General features: G+C 39.6%; 1 protein-coding gene across 2 annotated transcripts in view; it reads left to right on the top strand.

Annotated features, from left to right (window-relative positions):
• CPQ (carboxypeptidase Q) overlaps window positions 1–25826 on the top strand; it is a 460527-nt gene that overhangs the window by 34890 nt on the left and 399811 nt on the right. The window contains exon 1 of one of the 2 annotated variants that reach the window (XM_046642701.1): window positions 20451–20471. The exons of the other annotated variant lie outside the window; for it this stretch is intronic. The gene's annotated coding sequence lies outside the window, so the exon portion shown is untranslated. Of the gene's footprint in view, window positions 1–20450; window positions 20472–25826 lie in introns of those variants that run through there. 2 annotated transcript variants of the gene reach the window in all.

Here is a 25826-nt window from a genome sequence, read left to right as displayed (position 1 = left end):
CCTTTTTTTTCCCTGTTCTTCTTCTTTTTTTTTCTCCTTTTGTGGCTTTTGTATAATTTACTTTCTCTTTTTTATAGTCATCTTTAAATGAGGCATGTTCTTTTTGGATCAGCTATTTGTTCAAAGTTTGTAGGGGAGGGGGACCAATGCTGTGCTCCAGGCTAACAACTGTCCTTATGTCCTTTTGTGTGTGAGTACGGTTTTTTAGCTTTTACTTTCGTCTTCACTCCTTTGCCTTCAGCTTTCTGAAAATATGGCTTGTACATGTGATTTGTTATTCATTCCCAGCTGCCTGCTTTCTTTTGTGCCAAGTTTGGTCCAGGAAATCTGCTGGCAGCTCATACACCTACTATCATTATCCCAAACAAGGGGTGGTTAGTTTTTCCTATCAGTGTGTGACACTTTGGAGAACTGTCCTCTGCTGGTTTTGTCTCAGATCTGTAGCCACAGGTGCTCTTTTTTGACATCTTCCTGCAACCCCATTTGAACTGTGACACAAGGTTTACATGTCTAATGCAGGGGGAGTGATGTGTGCCCAGCTCTTTTGGATGCTGTAGTTGTTAACTTGTTCAGACTCTCATGGTCTTTCCTGATAATTGCAGGAATTAGGAAAGGCTGGCTTAGAGTCCTCTCCCCACCTGTGTTTCTAGAGCTACATTGTGACTTCCTGTGCTCATGATATAAAGATAGGACTACATCTGTGGTCTGTTATGAAACGCAAAATAAAATGTCCTGCTAGCAACTGAGACCCCCAAATCCAGGAGGTAACCAGAATTGTTTTAGGAATATGAACTTCTCCAAGGCAACATCCGTGTGTAAGACGTCTTTACATATTAAAATGTCTAAAGTGTCTGTTTTGTATATAATCGCCTCTTGGGGAATATTTTCCTAATGGAAGAACAAATCTACAGAAGCTGGTTGTATTAGTTTCCTAGAGCTGCCATAACAAAGTACCACAAAGTTGGTAACTTAAAATAACAGAAATTTATTCCTTCATGATTCTGGAGGGCAGAAGTCCAAAATCAAGGTATCTGCAGGGCTGCGCGTCTTCCGGAGGCTCTAGAGGAGAATCCTCTTGCCTCTACCAGCTTCTAGTGGCACCAGGCATTCCTTGGCTTGTGGCTGCATAACTCCCAGTCTCTACACTCTACATCTATCGTTTTTTTTTTTGAAGATGGACTCTGAGCTAACATGTGTTGCCAATCTTTCTCTTTTTTTCTCCCCAAAGCTCCAGTACATAGTTGTGTATCCTGGTTGTAGGTCATTCTAGTTCTTCTATGTGGGACGCTGCCACAGCATGGTTTGATGAGCGGCCTGTAGGTCCATGCCCAGGATCTGAACCAGGGAACCCCGGGCCATGGCAGTGGAGTGCACGAACTTCACCACTCAGCCATGGGGCCAGCCCCTCTATATCCATCTTTATAGGGCCTTCTCCTTTGTGTTCTGTGTTCTCTTCAGTCTCATAAGAACACATTAAATTTACGGCCCATCAGGTAATCCAGGTTGATGTCATCTCAAAATCCCTAACCTAATTATACCTGCAAAGGCCCTTTTTCCAAATAAGGTCTCACTTATACGTTCTGGGGGCAGAATGTATACAAAAATTTTGGGGGACCACCATTCAATCTGCTATACTGATGTTTCTTTTTGTGTCACCTCCTTTGTACATTCAAGAAATGTTTACAGACTTTGTGAATAACGCTGTTCTGGGGGTTTCAGAGTATTGACTATACTGCTGTTATTGGTATTACTAGTATTCCTCAAGGTGTTTATAATTTAATTGAGGACTCAAGAACTACATTTGAACAATAATGTAAGTTAAAAAACAAAGTAGAGTAATCTTGGTAACTGGTATGAGAATTCCTCTGCTAGGAAAAATGTGTTTCTTGAGATGATGCTTTGATAAGATTGGATAGGACTTAGCCTCCAAGGCTTGACTGGTCCTCAGGTTTCTGAAGGAAGGAACTTAAAATCCAGGAGGGTTAAGAGGGTCATTGACAGGGGTATGAGAGGTGGCTTTCATGGAAAGGCAAGCAAAATGGGGATTTTTTTCATGTGAAATGCTGTGTTCTGTGCAATGTGACCCTTTCTCATTACTCTACAAATATCAGTAAAATCATAGAAATCACAATGAAAATTTTTCAGTTGCTTTCCTTTGGAAACCAGTGAAGGAGCTGGGCTTTATTAAAACACACAATTACATATGATTAACTGCAAGACAGTGACACTATTAATAAGTCCTTTAATTTTGGATAAGGGCAATGTCTCTGTGGTTGGAGTTGTCTCTGGGAAATGGATCTTGAGCTGAATCTTAAGGGCTAGGTGCAATATGATTGAGAAAGAAGACATTCCAGTAGTAAGAATGACAATGATAAAGGCAGGAATGAACCTAGGACAAGCTTTAAACATCAAATGAATGGTCTGGTCTGGCTGGATAGCTGTAGGCTTTCAGTAGAAGTACAAGATTGCAGACTTGCTTGTAAATGAATGATAGGAATATCCTGAATAAAGCTGTAATTCTTAATAAAGGGTGAGCCTTCCATAGCCTGTGAGTATTTACCATACTCCACAGTTAGGACTGCTGTTCATTTAGTAGTGAGACTTGGCCTAAACAAGGTTAAAAAAAAGTGGATTGAGGGAAGGAAGGAGACAGAGAAGAACCTGTTAAGAACACGAGAAGGAGCCATCAGAGGTGGGAGATCCGGGATAGATTCATGTCACTGGGGCAAAAATTTTGAGAAGCATGGCTTGACCCATAAAACCATATAGCTCAGAGAAGTCAAGGAGAAGGGCCTTTTGGAAACTTGGCATTCCTGATCTTTAATAACACATATCAGCACTGTGAGTGTGTGGTTGGTTGGAAAGCATGGAAAGTCACATTGCAGAGAATTCAGGAAGAGGAGAGTGGTGAGGAAATGCAGCCATATTGAAAAATGTGGTAGTTAATGGAAGGAAGATAATGAATAGTAAGTTGAACAGGCAGTTCAGTCAAGTAACTCTGTTACCAGGCACGGAAGATTTGTACACACTAGGTGAGAGAGTGGAAGGAGGCAGGTTAGATGTAAGAGTGAGCAGGGCCATGATATTGGAGAAGGCGGATAGGATCTGGACCCAGGGCACAAGTAGGGCTGGGTTTATTTGGCAGGAGAAGGGACATTCTTCCTCTGGATATCTCCTTTAGTAGGTGGTTCTGTGAGCTAGAACACCAGAGAAGGGGAGAGTAGAGCCTTGACGCCCCTGCAACCAGCAAAGTATGGAGTCAGGGTCTTCTGTGCTCTCTGTACAGGAGAGGTTTAAACTCTTGGGAGATAGAAATTCTGGCAGAGAATAGAGACTGAGGAAGATATTAAGGGAAAATATGAGTAGAACTTATTTGATTATAAAGTTTTGATGCAAGAATAATTGAGGAAAAAAAAAAAGCATTTGCAGAGGGAGTGGGCAAAGGAGAAGTGCTACAACAGGGATAACAAACGAATATCTATGGGGGCCAGGATAGCACAGATGAATGAAGAGCGCTGGTAACGAACTGGCAAGTTCCTGCCCAGGCTACAGGGGAAAGCCTCCACTCAGCTTCTGCATCTGTCACTGTGTGGGGAGGCAGGCATGGCCGGTGTTGCCCTTCATCCATATTCCAAGTAAAGTGGGAAATATGGAGTTTTGCATGAAACTGTCTGATGAATTTGTGATTATTTCAAATTTTAAAAAATGCTGTGTGGCTCAAACAAATGCCTGTTGGCAATTTTTGGCCCCTGGCCACCAGTATGCCACCCCTGGTAAATGAGGGCCAAGGAAGCCTTTTGTGTGGCCAATTTGGCTTTTTGATGGCTGGCTTTTATTTGCAACTGCCACTTTCCATGGACAGTAGGGACATTTCTCTTCATCAGTTTCAATTTGAGTGATATTCTTCTGACTCCACTGACAAATTGACAAAATTAAAATGTGGTTTTCACCGAGTACTAGACTTTCAACATCTTTTGAAATTATCACGGCTTCGTTTTTGTACTCCACTAAGTTCACCCAAAATTTGAAAGACATGGTACTTATGGGGCAATTGGACGAATATGTTGCAATGTATTGAGAGGAACTTTCCTGTTACCTTGGCATTGGTGACTGGGGCTCAAGATGAGGCCAAAGAGGCATCAAGCACCCCCTATTTTAAAGTGACCTGAAGATAATTGGGGTCAGACACTTCCCCCAGGGCTCAGTAAGAGGTAGCCAAACTGTTCTTACTATTCCAAACTATCACCCCACTTCTCCCCCATACCTTCCCAACTGATAAAAGAAGATATGGGATAGAGAGGAAAAAGAAGACATTGTTACAGTTGTGAGTTGCTGACCAAATGTCCAAATGTTACAATGTTTCCCTCTCTTCCCGCAAGGCCTACCTGCTTACCTCAAAGCTCCATGAAGGGTGGACTGCTGGACAAGAGCCTAGGGTGTCACAGGAGACTGACTTCTCACTCTTGGCTAGATGTTGGATGAGAGGAGGCAGCAGAGGCCCTGCTTGGTCCAGTCATTAGCATGGAGTGAAGCTAAGAGTGGTCAAGGAAGGAGAGAGACTGACATGGGTCCCTGATGTGTTGCCACATATGTGAACTTGGAAATTGGTGTCTGCTTCTTGCTTGGTTCTGATAATCCATCAAAGCCAATAGAGAAGGGACTGTAGGGTAAGATGTCTGAGAGGAAAGAGGAGATCCCCCACCCTACATGGAAGGCCTGGAAGAGAGTTTTCATGGTTCCTATGGCTCCATAGAAGAAGCATAGAATGCAGAATGGGAGGCATGAGTTTTGAGACTGTTTGGGTGACGTCTAGTTAGGAGATGCCCCATTTGGTGAGATGGTTGGGGGCATAGACCATTATGAGAGACAAGATGGAAACACAGTTGCCACCTGCTCTGAGGGCATTCTCAGTCATGGACAGAGATAGAGTGAAGCAGAGCATCTCTCCAAGTAAACCACATGCACCTTCTAGATAGAAATCGCCAAGTTAGTGAAGACCACGAGCAGCAGAGAGAATCAGACCCAGCTAGAGAGGAAATGCAAATAGCTCCCCACCTCTCACAGACAGCAGGTCTGATAAGTCAACCCCTGTCACCTCTCAGACTTCACCCTCCCTGCTCCAACGAACTAGCAGACTTAAGGCCTAGAAGATGGAAGAGGGGGAAGGAACACTGGGCATTGAGCACATTTCCTCTCTACCCGAAGGGTGGGGAGAGGAGAAGAGCAGACTAGGGTCCCTGCTGTCTCTAAGTCCTGGCCTGAAGCTGTTCTGGCTCTGGGGAGATGGAAGAAGTCCTTTAAACTGGATGTGAAACTGGAATTTAAAAAATAAATAAGTCTGAGTCTTAAACACTGGAATGAGACTCTTCTAATAACTGAAAGTGATTGGAAAGTTGTGGAATCTGCCCAGATATTGTTAAGAGACAGTAAAGTATGATTCATTGTAACATAACTGGCAGGAGACACTGGAGTAAATAAAACCATTTCAAGTTTGTATTCCATTGAGTTCAGACTATACAATTACCTGGTTATATACAATGTAGTAGAAAGAATATAGATATTAAAGTCAGACTGACTTGGGTTTGGGTCCTTGCTCAGCCACTTACTTTCCTCATGATTTTTGGCAAATTACTTTCCACACAGCTTTCTTAGCTGTAGAATGGGGAAGGCTTATAACATCAACCTCCTAGGGATTTGGGGGAAGATTAAATGAAATAAATTCAGGAAGTGTCTAGTGTGATGCCTGCAGCATAGATCCTTGAAAGGGGGAGTGATTATTGTAATTGGAGACAGATCTGATAATACAAGGACTAATGGCCAATGTAGCTATCAAATGTAGTTTGTAGTCGTTAGATATGTCAAATCTGATAAGTATTTGCTGTTTTCTATATCCCAAACTATCTTTTTCAATGAAGACAGTATATTTTCAAAGCATTTTTCAGCTTAATTTGGAAGTTTAAATGTATCTAACTGGAAGCAAATACTATGAAAACCATGAAAAAGGGCCTCTTGTCCTGATCAGAAAGATGAGGAAGCTCCAAAGAGAAGATCTGAGGCAGGGCTTCTGCCAGCCTCAAAATGTGCCACACACATTTCACTTGGAAGACCTTCTGAATAACATACTCTTGGCCTTGTGAGTGCGTTCCTTGGCAACCTTGGCAGGAGAGGATTTTCATTTTGTCAGCTAAAGCTCTGCCACTCGGGGCTGGCTTAAGTGTCTCTGCTCCCAACCCCTTCCCCATCCCCAACCTAAGGAACTTTTGTTTGTGCAGTGGCCATTGTATCTCTTCCCTTCTCATGGGCTCTGGCCCAAACTTCCTCTCCACATCTTCCAGTTAGAATATGCATGTGGGATGTTTGCTTTGAAAAGGCCCCAGCTTTGGCATTGTCAGTTCTCATCTGACTCCTCATCTCTCTCTCTTTACTTTGTCTGAGCCTCACTTCTTTGGTGACCCACTGAAAACTGAAGTCTTGCTGGCAAGATGGTGACTGTCTAGTCCCATGCTGGCATGGAAAGGGGCAGTTGTTGCAGAGCTTCAGAAGTCTCCTTCTGCTTGCAGATGGTTGGTTTGTCCTTGGCAGCAGCCGTTGGGTGTACAGCAGGGAGGGGTTCATTCCAGAAGCTGTCCAGTCTGCACTTGAAGGAAGTGCCATCTTAATTCTGGAATGAGAGGTTCTTGCCTCTAGGTCAGCAAACTCTTTGAGGGCGGGGACCTCCCATCATCCTGTCTGGGCCTCCAGGGAGTCTGAGGTATAGGAAAGAAGGAGGCAATGAGGAAGAAGAAGAGGGGTGGGGAAGGAAAGGGAGAAGAGGGAGAAAGGTAAAAGAAAGCAGCAGCTACTGAATACCCATTCGGTACCCATCACAGATTTTTACTGAAAGTTTAAGATAATGGCCCATTGCTTAATGTTTGTTTATTTTGATAGCTAACACTTACATAGTGCTTACTATGTGCCAGGCACTGCACCAAACACTGTATTTGTATTAACTCTTTTAATCTTCACTACAAACCCATGAAGTAGTATCTTCATTTCAGAGAAGGGGAAGCTGAGGCATGGAACCGTAAAATAACTTTCCTAAGAACGCACAGCTACTAAGTGGTAGAGCCAGGTTTCAAACCCAGGAATTATATCTTCTTTTTCTTTTCTCTTTTCTTCATTTCTTCTCTTCTGTTCTTTCTCTCTTCACTCATACTATAGACAAATGTCTTTTCCATGGTTTATTTAGTGACACATTTTCATATTTTTGAGCTTTTTTGGAGGTGATTACACTATTTAAAGTGACTCTCAAGTGTAGTGCTGAAGTGCGGTCTAGTGTTCTTAAGTACAAGAGGCTGTGATGTGCCTTACAGAGAAAGTACATGTATTAGATAAGGTTTGCTCAGGCATGAGTCATAGTGCTGTTCACTGGAAGTTCATTGTTAGTGAATCAATAGATATTAAATATGGTTTCTTTAAAAGAGACACGTATACAGCAGGATTATGTATTGATAGGTTGACAGAAATGTTGCGACCAGAGGTTCTCAAGAACCTGACCCTGTATTTCCCTAGGAGCCATGGTTCAGTATTCTCTAATTCAGTATCTGTGGTGACTTTATAGAACATAACTACCATGAATAATGAGACTTGGCTATATATGTTTTTATAGCAAAGATGATAGCAAATATCTCCTGCCATCTAAGTTTGGTTAGATATCCAGCCGTCTTCCCAAGCAACGTGGTCATTTTGCTAAGCATTGCCGCTACACGAGTTTTCTTTCCTTAGTTTGTAAAATTCCATACATAGTGTCTTACATGGTGCCTGGCTAGTAGTCAGTGCTCAGTAAATGCTTACTGATGAATGAGTGAGTAAATGAATGCTTCAAACCTACAAGATAACCTAGTTTAGCATTCTGTATCTTAAGAAATACATGAATGGGCCTGGGAATCAATGTTTTCTTTCTTTTAAGTAAGGCATGAAATCTTTATAACAAACAGGTTTTTCCAAGTTGCCTTCTAGTTGATTACATACTATCTGTTGAGCACTCACTTTTGGGATTTTCTGAATGGAATTTTACATAGTTTGCTGTATGGATTGTTTGTTTCCCTTACTCCTCACTGGTAAGGTTAAGGACCATCTGTCTTGGATAAGAGTACACTATTGACTTACCAAGAGCACTTTGATAAACAAAGAGGTTATCAGCAACTTGTGTGGGTACCCTATAGTCTGTTTGCCTGTAGTGGAGATAAGAGGTCAAGAATCAAGGACTTGGAGAGGTAGATTATGTAATGGGATTCTGATCCTTGAAGGACTTTATTTATACCTGGGGGCCTGGGGACCTGGACCCATGGAAGTGGATATTTTTGTTTCATTTATTCATCTATTCAACAAGTATTTTGAAAATATACTGGTGATGTAATTTGTAATATAAAAATGTGACTTTCTTGAGATTGCACCTGTTCTTTTACATTTTGGAAAATAGTCCTATTTAGAAAGCAGTATCTTTCATACATCTATTCCTTAAATGTTCATTGAACACCTGTTATATCCCAGGTTCTTGGGATATAACAGTAAGACAAAGCCTCTCCTTTGAAGCTTATATTCCTTCAGGAAAAGCAGACTTTGAACAATCCATCTTAGGCAGTACTTTCCCCCTTGGCCCTGTTCCAGACCCAACCACTCTTTATGACATCAGCTGTTTTATCGTCCTCATGTTACCTATTATTATCTGAAATTATCTTGCTTTTTTGTGTGTCTGCTTATTGTCTGTCTCTCCCCACATCAAGTATGTAACTGCAAGAGAGTAGAGAACATGTCTGTCTTTTCTGTTGCTGAATCCCCATCGCCTATAGTGTTTGGTGCAATAGTGTGTGCTTAGTAAATGTTTGTCCTTATTTAAGTGTAATTATTGTAATGCTATGAACTGTATTTCTAGAGATTTTGACTTAGTGTGGGGAATAAGGAATGTGTCTTTAAGGATGTACTGATTAAATCAAACCCTGAAGAACTAAGAATTAACTGAAGGGAGTAAGGAGGATATATTTCAGGCCAGAGGGATCAGGACAAAGAATGGCATATTGGAATATGTGAGATAAAGTCAACCTGTCTGGAGTTCAGGGGTAGGGGACTGAATGCGATGAACCTACAGAGGTTGGAAAGGGCAGGACATTCAAGCATTAGGAGACTGTGTAGGGATTTGAAGTTTTATCCTATGATCAGTGGGAAGCAATTGAAGAACTGTAAAGAGGAAATCAATCTTGCTGCTCTATGGAATGGAGGGGGACCACTGAGTGGATGGTGTGACCGTTCATGGTCTTGAAGATCTGGTGTTCAGTGTTGGAAATCTTGAAGTTGAAGAACCTGTAAAACATCCAGTTGGAGATGTCAATTAAGCAATTGGATATACTTATTTTTAGGTTCAGAGAAGAGGTCTGAGATGAATACACACATTTGAGTGACAGCGTTGTAGATAGTATTTGAAGTCCATGTTACTGATGGAATGGTATAGGGAGAGAGTATAGAACTAAGAAAAAAGGAGTATTTCATTCAGTCTGAGCCTTGAGGAACTTCAACTTTTAAAGACTTGATAAGGAAGGATGAACAAGGGAGAATCGTAAAAACAGAGGAGGCTGAATTATTTATGCTTGTTTCTATGGCCTCTCTAATAGTTTTGTTGTCAGTTGTCCAAAGATAATTTCATCCACCTTGAGCATGTCTCTTTAATAGAACTCAATTTACCATATTTTAATCATAAATTTTCTTGTCTCTTCCTTTTATTGTCTTTAGAAGCAGGAACTTTGTGTTTTAAAATCATTCTTGAAACCCCAGCACCTAGCATGCTGACTGCTTAGTAGGCATGGATTTGTCTGTGTTTGAGTGGGAATAAAGATCTTCCTTAAGAAAGATGAGCAAGAACAGAAAGCAGAGTTTTCCTTGCATAGCTTCTCTGTGTGAGAAACCATGGACACTTTATTTTAAGCCTTTTGTCTATACCTGTGAAATGATGACTTTCAGGTATCAACAAGCAGATGGGATACTTTCTGAGGGGCAGAGGAGTCTACATTCTTCATTTGTAGTGTCTTTGATCCTACCCTGAGACCTGTGGCTGCTAGAAGTTATTCCTAGAAGCTGCTGCAGCAGAAAATTTGGTGTCCACCTCACCAGTTTGGAGCTTAGTCTGCTCAGGTCTCCTAGTAGGCCTTTTCCTTCTCCCTTTTGACTATCTACTGCCACTTCCCCTAACTTTATCTCAAACCCTCTCTTTCCTGTCCCAAAGAATCCCAGTGCCATGTTTCATGATTATAGGCATATTTTTACTTAGGATTTAATACAATATTTTTGTATTACTAGCAACCCTCTCCTCCATTTTCCATTCTGAAATACATTATTCCATCTTGTATAATTTTTACCTTTGATGAGGTTTCTGTATTCTCTTTAGTATTGGATCTGATGATAGTGTGACCAGTGTGTGAAGGTCAATGGGCCTTTTTCTCCTCCCCACCACTCCTCATTCCTGCTGGGATTTGGGAATTGGTTCTTTTTCCTGGACTGAAGCAAACAGCAGTAACATTGAAGCTTTGCTGTCAGCTGGTGATCCAGGACTTGTTGCCTGGTCTCTGCTTTAATTCATGATCTTTGCTGCCCAGATTTTCTTTTTTCAAGACTTACTGTTTGTTCTTGACCTGTGGAATTTTTCTTAAGTCCGTGGTTTTGAACAATGACTGTTTTGTTAAGTCAGGTATGTGTTTTTCAGCTTGTGTCTGTTATCTTTTGTGCTGCCTGTTGTATTTCTCATCTCCAAGTGACTTGGATGACTGGAAATTTTATTAGCTTTGGGGAGAAGCATGTGGTTGAGAAGATCAGGACTAGCTCTTGAGAATTTGGGGTGAGTGCATGGAGAGAAATAGGGTTTAACGTGTTTAACCCTAGGTTGAATAGGGGCTAAGGTGGAGAGAGACTTTCAACAAAATAAATTTCACTGGTTTCAAATCAAATTGCATACGAAGTTCTGTCTACATGAGTGAAGACCAATTTTTAAAACATTTGAAGGCATACATTTAAAATGACAGCTTAATGTTAAAATGAGAAGTTATGATTCATCAGCAGTAGTATAATTATGAATAACATGACCTTATTCATTGACACTAACTGCTTTATATCTTCAGATTTCATTATGTTAGTACTGTGATAAACCCCAGAAAAGTTATAGAGGAGGAAATGATTTTGATTATTTTATTCAATAGTCATTACTTGCATCCTTTTATATTTTTGCAAATTTTAAATTGCAATAATGGTCTTGCTATTCAATTTTCCTATTTCTTACAATCATAACCTTCTGGAATAGCCACAAAAATAGAAGAAAACTGAAGTAAAAAGCCTTTGAGCTCAATGAAAATACCTTCTGCAAAGCCCACAGCTTGACTCAACACAGTCAGAATGGCATTTCCTTTCCTATAATGGGCCCAGGACCTCTTTGACTTAGTTATATCTGTGGCATTTTATTTATTTTCTCATGGAAACATAGAGCTTTTACTTTTGATCTAGGAAAAAAAGGAAATGTATAGTTTTAAAAATAACTCTGTACAAAGTTATAGCCTTAAAGCATAATTGAGGAGAGACACTGAAGAGATCAGCACTGTCCAATAGAAATTTCTGTGATCATAGAAGTGCTTGTCTGTACTGTCCAGTACAGTGGCCACTAGCCATAGGTGACTAGTGAGCACTGGAAATGTTGCTATTGTGACTAGGGAACTGAATTTTAATTTTTATTTCATTTTAATTAATTTAATCACAGATAGATAGTGGCTACTATATTAGACAGCACAGTTCTAGATAATTGTAATAGCTTTCTATTGCTGCTCTATAAAATATTACCATAAACTTAGTGGCTTAACCAGTACGATTTCGTCATCTTACAGCTCTGTAGGTTAGAAGTCTGGTAGAGGTCTCAGTGGGCTACGATCAAGGCGTTGGCAGGGCCGTTTTCTTTTCTGAAGACTCTAGGGGAGAATCCATTTCCTTGACTTTTCTAGCTTTTAGCAGCTGCCAACATTCCTTGGTTCATGGCCCCTTTCCTCCATTTCTATGTGATGTTACATCTCTCGGTCCCTTTCTTCCATAGTCATATCTCTCTCTGACTCTCCTTTTCTACTTCTCTCTCTCATTTTTAAAGACCCTTGTGATTCCATTGGGCCTACCTGAGTCATCCAGGATAATCTTCCTATCTTAAAGTCAGCTGGTTAGCAACTTTAATTCCTCTTTGCCATGTAATCTGACGTATTTATAAGTTTGGGCGTTAAGAGTTGGATATCTTGGGTGGGGGGCATTATTCTGCCTACCACATCATCTTCTACATATGGAACCATTTAGTGAAAGAGTAGATTCAGCCTTATGCATTTTTTTGTGTGTGTTTGAGGAAGATTGGCCCTAAGCTAACATCTGTTGCCAATCTTCCTCTTTTTGCTTGAGGAAAATTGTCCCTGAGCTAACATCTACACCAATCTTCCTCTATTTTGTATGTGGGACACCACCAAAACATGGCTTGATGAGTGGTGTGTAGGTCCACACCTGGGATCCAAACATGTGAACCCCAGGCTGCCAAAGCAGAGTGCATGAACTTAACTGCTACCCCACCAGCCGCCCCCCCATGCATCTTTTTCACATTATTTATTGAGCCTATACCTATATTTTATTCCCCACAGTGCGGGAGTCTTAATAATTTGGGAACAATAGAAAATTTAACTATAAAAGGGAACTTAAATGATACTTAGTCTAATCTTCTATCCCATAGAGTATTATTTTCTTCTCTAGACTCTATAGTTCATTTAGTTTATGTCAAGTACCTATAAGGGTACTACCTACTTAGCAGCAAAATCAGTTGCAATATTGTATACCTCTAATGTCATCCTGTCATCTAACCCTTTATTATCTTCACACGGTAGCCCTCTAGTTTTGGCTTTTTGAACATTTGTAAATCTACTTTTCCTTTGGTGTTAGCTATCTCAAGAAATGGCCCTACCACCCATACAGTTGTCTGACCAAAATTTTGGGGAGTTCTCTTTACTTTATCCCTCATATCCATTCACCACTATTGAATATCCTAAATATATAACTCCTAAAATATCTCTCAGATCTGTCCACTTCTTTCATTTAGTTATTGTACTTTTTAGTTCTAGGATTTAATTTTTTTAAAATAGTTTCCATTTCTCTGCTGAAATTATTGTTTATTTATTAATGAAGACTATATTTTCCTTTGATTCTCTGAACATATTTTTTCTTGATTCCTTGAACATATTTATAATAACTATTTTAGTCTTTGGTAAATCCAACACCTGGGCTATCTTGGAATCAGTTTCTATTGATTACCCTTTTCTTAACTGTGGATTACATTTTCCTTTCTCTTTGCAGATCTATCAATTTTTGATTGTATGCTAGACATTGTAGATGATACATTTTAGACATTCTTTGATCTGTTATCTTCCTCTGAAAATATCTTCCTCTAATGAGTATTTTTTTTTAAGAAGGCAAGTGATCACCTGAACTTGGATAAGCTTGGATTATGCTTTGCTAGACTGGTTCCGTGGAAAGCTCTAGGTGTTGCCTAAGACTCTCTAACTTACTGGGACTTAACTTACAAATTCTTTTTCCTCTGAAGATCTTGTCAAGGCTTAGTTTTAGGCATTTCTTGGGCAAGTCTAGAATAACTTGTAGGGCAGCGTTTCTCAATTTTTTTTCATCATTGCCCTCCAAGGAGACTTTTTAGACATTTTTCCCCCCAATTGTTGACTCCCACTCCCCACTTCTTCTGTGAAGTTTTAATATTATAGATATAACTATATAACTGTTTATGTGATGTGTAATATCTAAGATTTTTTTTCACTTCTTCTCCCCCCTAGAACTAATTTTCACCCTTTTGATGATAACATCCCTGTTGAGAATGCATGTTCTAGGGTCTGGTCCCTATTCCTAAGGTGAAGCCTTTCTGGTGTTCTCGTGCCCTGCCTTGCAGATTCCAACTCTTCAAACTCGGGACTGTGCCTTCTTAATTTGGCGAGCCTGCTGTGTTCTGCTTGGATTCTAGCTCACTACACTATGGTTGGGAAGTTGTCCCTAGGCAAAGAGCCAGGCAACTGGGGTCACCTTCTATGTTTTTCTTCTCTCAGAGATCACAGTCTTATATTGTCTCTGTCCCAATGCCTGAAAATAGTTGCCCATTTTTGTACAGTTTTATGGTTCTATGGCCATTTATAGTGGGAGTGTTGGTTCTTACCAATAACTCCATTCTCTCTGGATTCTGTTGGAAGCAGAAGTCCTCCCTCTACTTCTTTCACTCCCCATCTATAGCTAGTACAGGTGATAATCAGCCTATTAGGATTATAATAACAGCCTTTTAACTGGTCTCCTGGTCTCCTTACTTTCAGCCTCCACAAAACCTCCTGAGTGAACTTTCCAAAACAACAATGTTTTCTTGTCATTCCACTGTTTGAAACCCTTCTTAGGCATTCTGTTACCCTTAGGATAAAGTTCAAACTCTTTAAAGTGACTCACAGGCCTCCCTCTATGATTTGTCTCCTATCTCCCTCTTCAGCCTTAGCTTGTGTTACTCTATCTTGAACCATTGTACATGTCGTACTGATCTTTTCCAGTTTATCAAATGTGCAGTGGTGTTACTTGTCTCCTTGCCTTTGCACATTTATTTTCCTATGTCTGGAATCCCCACTCTCCCCTCCTTATTTGGCTAATGCTTGCTCTTTTTTTAGGTTGCAGCACTGATTTAGCTTTTCCTGAAAGGCCTATGCGAGGATTAAGCCCCCTGCTTTATGCTCCATCCACTATCTTAGTGTAATTATTTAACAGTTCCATTTCTTCTCCTTACTCTTATAGGTAATAAGCTCTATAAAGGCAGAGATTTTATCTGTCTTGTCCAGTGCTGTATCCATAGTGCTTAGTACAATGTCTAGTGCATAGATAGGTATTCTATTAATATTTATTGAATGAATGAATGAAAAACCAGATATCATGTTTATTGCCTTTTTCATTTGACTCCTCTTCAGATATACAGTATAGCTATTGTGGTTCCTTAATCTTCACTTCTCCAGGCTACATTTCCAAAGACCATGAAGGAAAGATTTAAATATCTATAGCAGGGGTTGACAAACTACAGCCAGATCTGGCTTGTGGTCTGTTTTTGCAAATAAAGTTTTATTGAAACATAACCCATTGTTTACATATTGTCTATGGCTATTTTTTTAAATAAAAAAATTCAGAGTCACTTTCTTTTAAAATTAGAATCTACTGATTTTTTAAAATTCATTTTATGTTAAAATATTCAGTTGACAGAATTTTCCAAGAATATGTCAGTCATACAAATTAAATGAAATATAACAATGTTGTAAATGGCCTGATCTCCCTGACATGAGGTGATCCTTTTATGAACTCATACATCTAGACAAACTTATCCTATTAATGGGATATTTTTATTTAAGCTCCCCTACCCTTATTTTGTTTGTATTAAGCAATGGAACCCTTTCAACAAATGAAATCTTAGGAGGAAGTTCAATTTATAAAACACATAAAGGGAGATGCTGTGGGTGGAGAGGGCTAGGTTTGGATCCTTGTCTACTCAGTCCCTCTTTTATTACCCATCTCTCTCTCCCTATATGGGCACCTTTGTAGTATCCTTGAGGAGTGAAAACCACTGCTTAAGGCATCTGCAGGACAGCATTTTGTGGCAGTTTCTACTCCTGACATAAGGTATGACAACACTTTAGTGCCACTTTGGATTTAGTCTCACTGCTGTGTTCTGTGGTGCTGCCATCTTGATTTTCCTAGCTACTTGAGTCCTGACAGTTCTTTTACATCTCATCTAGCTTTCTGGCTTCAAGATCCCTAACTTGCAGCTGAATGTTGTGAAAGGTAACTCTCGAGGCTCACTGACTTCCAGACCCCTGGTCTTTTCTCACCTTTGGCAGCTGAGGGATCCTTAAACCAGGGGTGACACATTAAAATGCTTATATGGTCTAGGATGGGACCACTAATAAGTGACCCAGGATTCCAGGATTACTGTGACACCATAAGAAAAAGTGGGATTATGGTGATCTGATGATGGGGTAGCCTCTTGTCATGGGGCTGTTCCCAGATCTTCTAATTTTTCCAGAAAAAAATAGAAATTAAAATTTTTATGTGAAATCTCCTGACCTTTTAATGTCACTAATTGATTTAATATTTGAAAAAGCACAGTTCAGAGCAAACAAAATATATCTGACCTGGATGCCGCCCACAGGTCACTCATTTGTGACCTTTGCCTCAAGATTTGGCTTTTTTGCCTTTTGCTTTGGCTATTGCCTGCACTCAGCCCCCATCTGGAGGTTCCTGTCAGAGTGTCACCCACTCCCTGGGGTGACTCTTCATTGAAACGACTGGCAGGTTAACCTTGACTTTCAAGTGATCTGATAGTGGGAGCAGGGAGTGCAATGTCTGATTACCCAGCCTTTGCATCACCTTAAGTGCTTCTACCAAATGCTGGTGCTTGGAAGGCCTGTCTTGTTTTGATAATTTTAGTAGAAGAGAAATGTTATATGGAAGGATTTTCTTTTTTAACTGTTGAAAAAGTGAATATGACAAGAGGCCAGCATTGTATTATGCAGTGACTCTCAAACCTGTTTACACTTTAGGGTTTCTCTACTTGATCTTGCTCTAATATGAATCAGGTGGCCCCAGTTTAATTAAAAGCTGGATTTATCCCTTTCTCATCCTAATGACTGGTGGACTAAAGAGCAGTCAGATTTTTTATTTAGAAAAAGAAGACTTTAACCTTCTACCATCTTAGAAATTTTCACTACCTTTTGATTTGTGGATTTTAGGCTTTTGAGCATTTTGGGCAGAGCCTTCTGGAAACAGAAAACCCTTGCTTTCCTTGGAATTATTTGGCACTTTCTAAACGTGGATGTGGTCAGTAGCAAGTTGACAAACCAACAAAGCACTTCATAAATCCAGAGTTTTCTCTGTTCTTGAGTTAGTATCAGACACTGGTACTTTTGGAGCCAGCCCTTCTGGTCTGCCAGGTGTGGGGTTATGGATGTGGTCTTTAAGATTGAGCTAGTGAAGGTCATTAGAGCACGGTGCTAATGAGCACAGGGTCATGTGTCTGATTCCAATACAGATCTATTAACTTAGGTCAAGGAGGGACTCCTGGCTCAGTTAGCCTGGTCTGGCAAATGTCTGGTCTCAGGCCCAAGGAGGATTGGATTGGAGACTAAGCAAATCACTTATCACCAGGGGAAAAAGGAACTCAAAGCACATGTTCTACTGGATGTGATAAGTGGTGTCATCTATGGATGGAGTCTGAACCTATATTACCTACATGTAGGGAGAAATTTTGACTCACAGGCAATCTCCAAACATATGTAATACTGGGTACGCAAGTTTTAAATGACCAGTGGAAACCAGTGGCTTCCAAGAAGTCTGGGAGGAGATGGGGAATCTTACAGCTAATAGATGTGGAGTGCCTCCACAGCCAAATTGGAACTTTGTGACTATGCTAAAGAGCTCTTGTGCAATTCCTTGTTAGGTGTGAAGCATGCACATGTACCATAAGACAACTCTGTTCTTGTGCAGGATGGGTAAAAGGGCAGAGAGAGTTGTGTGTGGGCCAAGGATTGTAGACACTTGTCCTATGGCTACCTTACATACTCTGTATATTTGCACACCCTGGTTTCACATTTCCTGAGCGTTTTCCTATGGAAGTCTTCATTATAGGAAAGGCAATATTTTCTAGCTATATCTATTTTTCAAGGATAAAGATTTTTTTTTTTAAAGATTTTATTTTTTCCTTTTTCTCCCCAAAGCCCCCCGGTACATAGTTGTATCTTCTTCGTTGTGGGTCCTTCTAGTTGTGGCATGTGGGACGCTGCCTCAGTGTGGTTTGATGAGCAGTGCCATGTCCGCACCCAGGATTCGAACCAACGAAACACTGGGCCGCCTGCAGCGGAGCGCGCGAACTTAACCACTCGGCCACGGGGCCAGCCCCTCAAGGATAAAGATTTTTAAAATTACTTTTTATTATGAAAAATTTCAAACAAATTAATGAGAATATAATAATGAATGTCCATATACACATAATCTGGACTTAATAATGTCAACATTTTGCCATATTTGCCTCATTTTTGTTTTTTTGTTAGTGTTAAGTCACCCCTCATATTTCTCTAAAAAATGACTATTTCTTGCATTACCACATACTATTATCACTCTTATTAGTTCCTTAATATCATCTAATACTTGGTACATATTCAAATTTCCCAGTTGTCTCCAAAGTGTCCTTTGCAACTGGTTTGTTCAGTTCAGGATCTAATCAAAGTCTGCGTTTCATTTGGTTATGTCTCTTGAGCCTCTTATAGCTTAGAACAATCCTTCCTTACCCCTGCTTTTGTGTGGGTGTGTGTGTTTGTGTGAACACATGACATTGACTTGTTGAAGAGATGAGTCAGTTGGCCTTTGCCATGTCTCATCTTCTGGATTTGTCTGATTTTTCAGGATGAGTTTTGATGCTTTACATTTGATATTGAAAATGGCCTTGGGTCTGGGAGCTGGCCCTGTGGCCAAGTGGTTACGTTCAGCACGCTCTGCTTGGGTGGCCCAAATTTGGTTCCTGGGTGCAGACTTACACCACTTGTTGGCAGCCATGCTGTGGCGCCAACCCACATACAAAATAGAGGAATATTAGCACAGATGTTAGCTCGGGGTGAATCTTCCTCAAGCAAAAAGAAGAAGATTGTCAAAGATGTTAGCTCAGGGCGAGTCTTCCTCAGAAAAGAAAGAAAAAAAGAAAATGGACTTGGGTCTGGAGATTGGCAATGGCTGGGAGACCTTGTACACAGAGGGTCTCTGACAATGAGGAAGATAAACGCAAAGGCAGTGGGAGTTTTCCATGCTCCCATGCCTGCTCCCTGCCAGAGCTGACAGATGCAGACTCATGTAAACACGTGAGGCCATAGTCCTTTCAGAAAGAATCAGGCATTTTTTTCTCTTTGCCAGGCCATAGCACAGAGCTTGAGGATATAATGATTCTATTGGATATATATTTTGAATAGCATATTCTGAATAAAACAAGTTAAAACCAAGAGACAGGAAAATGAAAGGAAACTAAAGCTATGAGAAGGTCATAGAACACTCCCAGTGGCCTGACAACTTGAGTTTGTTCTCCCTTCCTGAAGTCTACTCATCTCTATTACAGGTAGAGAGAACCCAAATTTGAAACAGACAACTACAGAGGATCAAGTGCCTTGAGAGAAGCTGATGACAGACATTAGGAGATTAGATTTTGGAAGAAGACAGCCAAATAAGGAAGCTTAGTACAGGGTGGCAAACAGTGAGGGGGTGCAGTTCATCTCTTTTTTCCTTCCCCAAGAACACTTGTGGGCCTGTAAGTCAGTGTGCCCATAAAATCTTTTCTGATCTTGAAGGTGTTTTGGAAGACTAACTCAATCCTTAGTATTCTTAAACTGGAGCAGGGATTCTGAAACTTGAATGCAAATTGGTATCGCTTGGGAAGCTTTAAAAACTACTGGTGCCTGGTTCCCACCTGTGAAAATTCTGATATAATTTGTCTCAGGTATGGCCATGGCAACAGGATTTTTAAAGACTCGCCAGGTGATTCAGTGTGTATGTACATTTGAGACCCACTGACGTAGAGCAACAAACTGTATACACATTAACCTTGTTTTTAAAAAAGATGTATTCAACTCTCTCCTCCCTCCTCCATTAAAACTATGGAATCCCAATGCATAAAAAAGATAAAAGTGGAGGTTCTTTAGTTGAGATAGTCCTAAAGCCTTGCTCATTGGGTACCATTTGCCACCTCCATTACCCACTTTTCCCAAACTCTTTCATTTCCTCCCTAGCATCTTCATAGAACTAAGCTCCAAAGAGGAGGACTATTCGAAAAAATCACCAATCTAGAGTTTACTGGATTTTAACCATCTGGACCTGGATTTGAACCATGGGTCTGTCACTTTTAACCCTTTAACTGTGTGACTTTGGACAATTATACTTAAACTCTCACCCTCAGTTCCTTTATCTCTTAATTAGAGATAATAGCTATCTAACCAGTTGTAATGAAGACTAAAGTTGGACCTAAGCTGGTGTACTCTCAATAAAAGCTAGCCCTTTGCTTGGTTCAAGCTTTCCTTGAGGCCACCATAGGCTTTCAGGTCTGTTCTAGGATGGGATTGATGGTTTGGTTTAATCTGGGAACCTTTATTTACTTTCATATTGTACTTGTATCGTAGGATGGACACAGATTTCCTCTACCCATGATAGATCTAAAATTCTTGATTGACTTGCAGCACCATAGGACCAGATGGGGTGGTGGAGGAGTTGTTCACTGCTGCATGTTGAAGGAGAAGCCAGATGTCAGATATCAGATAAACTATGATAATCAATGGAAGAGGAACCAGGCTCAAGTCCATTTTCATGAGAATGACTATATGAATGTGGTAAGACGGTCCATAGTGGTAGTGGTGGATGGGCTGGGGAGTCAAGGTGGGAAGGAGTTCTCTGTGGACCAGAGATGCAGGTTCATGAGGGAGGATTTTTTTGATTTAAAAAATTTTTTTAAAGGACAGTGGAATTTTAAGCAGGCATGAAAAAACGTGAACATATTCTTTCCCAATTTGGTATTCTGATATGGCTAAACAAAACTTTCAGAGACTATAGAAAACTCACTTTTTCCATTGTGAATATTTTATAGTGTTGATAAGAACTGAAATTGACTGATATGAATTTAACACCTCCTTCTTCTTCCACCCAGACGTTAGTAAGTAGTGAAATGGCTAGAGGTGTTTAGGGAGATGATGGAAGAGAATTCAGAGGCTTGGGGAATTACAAAGTTAGATGATCTGTAATTGAATAATGTTTAGTAGAATACACAAATAAAAAGTATCTAAAATCTTTTAAAGGGTTTGGCCCTGTCTCAATGACATTGAACTAGTGATTCAAGTCTAAACATGGCCATACGTGGTATTTCCTGTTTATCTTTCACAAAGCTGGCATCAATTTCCACATTGTGTTCTCTGCACACCTGTGACCTCTGCAGAATGAAAAATGCTCTTTAGTTTCCTCAGCATTCACAATGAAGAACTCTCCAGAGAAGCTTTCTGTTCTTTCTGGTGTCTAGATAAATGGAAGAACACAGCACCCAAGGAGAGGTATTTTGGCCAGTTAGACTGTTTGGTGGGCTGAGTGTGGATTACCCTTAGTTTGTTAAAAGTTTAAAAAAAAGTTGTCTTATTCACATATTATTACCCAAAATGTGTGGGTTTGGTTGCTACACCACTTTAATGTTGTAGCTGTATATTTAATTTCCAATCTTAACAGACAGATTAGGAAAAAAACTCCCAAGAAGTAAAAAGTAAAAAAAATGTTTATTTGGGACAATAAAATCTCTTTTTGTAATTTGAAATTGAGACCAAGGCAATTTCTGGCAAAATTGTGAGCAGTCTCTCCAGTGGCCTCTTTCTCATATTATCTTCCTGCCATCTGGCACACTTCCACTCACATCCAGGTGCTGAGCAGGGCCCCCATGTGGGTCTGCTGTTGGAGTTCACTTGTCCTCAGTGTCCCATTGAGAGAACCCCTGCAAGGTCTGTCCTTCAGCATTTCCCCTTCTGAAGAAAGTTTTTATTTATCGTTTAGTGCCTCAATGTTAGTGAGTCGTCTGAGGAAAGAATTTGTTAAAAATAGCTCAGATGAAGGTATATGTGAGAGACTAATCAATGTTAGAACTCAGCGTTTTATCCTGATGTGAGTATTCTAAAGGAGTCACCTGTAAACCCCAACTAATACGTCTGTTGACAAAGCATGTTCAGGATTTCAGGTATGGATTTGATGGCTGGGGCAGAGTGGTGCATAGAGTGTTTTCTATAGACCCTCCTCAAATCTTTTCTTTTTTCTTTCTGCTTTTTCTCCCCAAATCCCCCCAGTACATAGTTGTATATTTTACTTGTGGGTCCTTGTAGTTGTGGCACGTGGGGTGCCGCCTCAACGTGGCCTGATGAGTGGTGCCGTGTCCGTGCCCAGGATCCGAACCAGCAAAACCCTGGGCCGCTGCAGCGGAGCATGTGAACTTAACCACTCGGCCACGGGGCCAGCCCTGACCCTCCTCAAATCTAATTGCATGTCTTCTCTTTCAAACCTATTTTAAAGACAGGACCTATTTAAGTTTTACCTTAACATCACTAAATTGCCTTCTTCTTATTTCCCCCCATTGCCAGGTCATTTAAAAGTCCCTTCCGTTCCTCCCAAAACTAGGACGTTGGTGACATCTCAATTCCTGCTTACTTGTAACTATTCTTGGTGTTGGTGAAGAGGTGAAAGTTATGCAGCATAGGGATTTTGGTTCTTCACTTTGCATTCAGTTAACAAATGGCTTCATTTATTACGGTCCTGACTTTTCAGCTTGAGGCACATCTTTATTTCCCTTTCACCAGTTTTAACAATGAACTTTTTCAATCCGTCATTACTCAATGAAGACATGGATAATAATGAATGCATGATTCAGTTATTTCTTAGAACAGTCCTGTCCAGTAGAAATATAATGTTAGCTCCATACCTAATTTTAAATTTTCTAGGAGCTGTATTAAAAAATAAAAAGAAACAGGTGGAATAAATTTTTAGTAATGGGTTTTATTTAATCCAATGTCAAAAATATTTCAAGATGTAATCAATATAAATAATTAATGAGATACCTCATATTATTTTATTTCTGTACTTTGTTTTTGAAATCTAGGCTGCATTTTACAATTACAGCACATCTCAATTTGGAGTAGCCACATTTCAAGTGCTAATAGCTAAATGTGGCCAGTGACTACCATATTCATAGACTTAGAACATTTCTGAGTAAGGAGTGCATAGAATTGTTAGCTTATGCTTAGTTTTAATTTGACAGTTTTCTTTGTGAAAAAATGTTTAAATATAAACCAATGATTTTTCTCCCCAAATCTCCTTTTCTTTAATGCTCCCCAATTCAGTAATTGTCATTGACAGGCCTGCCATAGATGGTTTTACAGGTAAGACACTGTACAACTCTAAGAGGTACTAATTACAATGCACACGGCTGTATGCAGTGGTACTGTTTCAATAATACTACCTAGTTGTCCATGTCAGAAAGGGAGTTATTCATGACATTTCATCTCCTTCATCCCTACCTCCATCTTCTCCAATCTTGCCTTTCACTAAGTTTTGTTGGTTCTACCTCCAAAGTACATCTAGAATCAAACTACATCTCTCAAGGTCTACTACCGTCTCTTTAGAGAGGCTGCTACTACCTGGATTACTGCAATAGCCTCTAACTGGCTCCCCACATCCACTCTAGGTGTTCTCCAGTCCATTCTCCATGCTGCAATTTGCAAAAGGCAAGTCCAAGAGCAAGCCACTCTCTCACGTAAAGTCGTCTAATAACCTCCCATGCTTTTAGAGTCAAAATCCTATGGTGGCCTACAAGGCCCGTTCTTTCTCTATTTTGCTATGCTTCTCTCTCTTCCTGTATAAGGATTTTCACACACTCTCTTTCTTTTACCTGCAGTGCTTGTTTACCCTCTTCCTTTGCCTGCCTAACCTCTTTTTGCTATTCCAGTTAAATATAAGTTTCTCAGGAATGCCTTCTCTAACTTCCTTGACTCTTGGGTCCCCATTCTATATGTTCTCATAGTATCACTACGTCTCCTTTATAGCACTTATCACAATTTTATCTATATGATTTTTTTGTATATTTTAATATAATATCTGTCTTGACCAGTGTAAGCTTCATGAGAAAGGGGAACCACATGTCCTTTGTTCGTTACCTTTGTATTTGTAGTACTAGCCCAGGGCCTGGCATATAGTAAGGCTTCAATAAATTCCAACAGAATCTGCGTGTGCTCAGCCTGTTGTTTCTGGCAGCTTGGTAGCTTTACGAGGCTTTTCAAAGTTGTAGAACCTTTTTTGATGTGACTAAGTGTTCCAGCTTCTGATTCATTGTGAAGATTTTAGAGTGTATCCTTTAAGGATGCTGTTTCTTTGGGAGCCTGCTGATAAACCTGGCAAAGTTCCACTAGGTATTGAGATGATGATCACAATGTCATTAACTTAGCTTTGTAAAATAAGCATACTCTTGCTGCCTCCCTTCCCTGCCCCTCATACCGGCTCATGCGGTTATAGAATTGCTAGGTTATAGGTATGTGCATGTTCGAATTTACCATATAATGCTGAATTGTTTTCCAAAGTGGTTATACCAATTCACATCTTTGCCAATAGTGTAAGAATTCTTCTTTTGCTCCACATTTTCTTCCATACTTATCAGACTTTTTTGTTTTTGCCAGTTTTATGGAGTGAATGGTATCTTGTGATTTAAATTTATAATTCCCTGATTACTAATGAAGGTGAGCATCTTTTAAGTTTTTTATTCACCGTTTCTGTTTCCCCTTCTGTGAAGTGACTTTCGCCACTTTTCTGGTGGAATGTTCACTATTCCCTCATTGGTTCTTTGAGATTTTTAGGTATTCTAGGTTCTAGTCCTTTGATAGTATTTATATTGCTAATAGTTTTTCCCAGTTTGTGGCTTTTTTTTCAGTTATTCTCTGGTCTTTTTATGAATCAAGATTGTTAATTTTAGTATAGTAAATTAATCTTTTCATTTGTGGTTTCTGCTTTTTAAAATCTCATTTAAGTACATTCTTCACTATTCCAAAGTTGTGACACTCTCTCTAGCTGCATTTCACAAATTTTGATTAGTATTATCTTTCAGTTCTATGTATTTTCCAATTTTCATTCTTCTATAACATTTGGGTGATTTAGAAAGGTGTTTTTGAATTTCAAATATATAATTTCCTTTTATAGTTTTTTTTGCTACAGATTTTTGATTTAACTATTTGTTGTCAGATAATGTAGTATGTGAGATAAGAGAATCTGGATTTGTTGAGATCTATTTTAGGGCCTATAAGGTGGTTAATTGTCATAAGCCATGTGTGTTTGAAAAGAATATATATTCTTAAGTTGTTGGATACATTGATTCATAGATACACATTAGATCAAGCTTGTTGTGGTGTTCAGATTTTTAGATCATTACTGGTTTTTTATTGTAGTTGTTGCTTGATATGTCAGTTATTGAGGAGATGTGTTAAAATCTTCCATAATTATTTGGATTTGTCCATTTGTCTGTAGTTCAGACTTTTTTTGGTCTATATACTTATGAATTTATGTAATTAAGTGCATATACATGTAAAATTGTTATATATTTTTGGTGAATGGAGCCTTTTGTGTAGTAATCCTTTGCCTTTAAATCTATTTAGTCTGATATTGATACAGCTTTGCCAGTGTTTTTGATTAATGTTTTCTTGATATCTTTTTCATAAATTTTACATTAAATGTTTGTGTGTTAAGTTTTAGATGTATTCCCTTGCAAATAACTTAGAGTTGCATTTTATTTTTTAATCCGGCCTAACAATATCTTACAAAATCAAGTCCATTTGCATTGGTTGTGATTAATGTTATATTTGGATTTATTTCCTCCACTTTATAATGGTTTGGACCGAAGTGTTGATCTGGATTGTATTATATCCCTTGCTTGAAAGAAGTCCCAAATCAGTGAGTCACCCAATCACCTATCCATAGCCCATATTGGACTATCCCTATGGCCCCAGTAGCATAGTGGTTTGGGATTAAATGGCACCATAAAACAATGCAGGAAATGGAGATGGTTAGCAGGGTAAAGACCAATGTCAAGAAAAGAAAAGCTCACCATCTTCACATATTTAAAGGACTGTCTTATGCATATAAAAGAAGAATTAAAACATTAGCAGCAAATGAAAGAGCTG

The sequence above is a fragment of the Equus quagga genome, chromosome 16 (assembly GCF_021613505.1).
Source record: "Equus quagga isolate Etosha38 chromosome 16, UCLA_HA_Equagga_1.0, whole genome shotgun sequence".
NCBI classification, from domain to species: Eukaryota; Metazoa; Chordata; class Mammalia; order Perissodactyla; family Equidae; genus Equus; species Equus quagga.
Note: the sequence above shows the minus strand (reverse complement) of the source record. Positions and strands in the feature narration are given on the sequence as shown.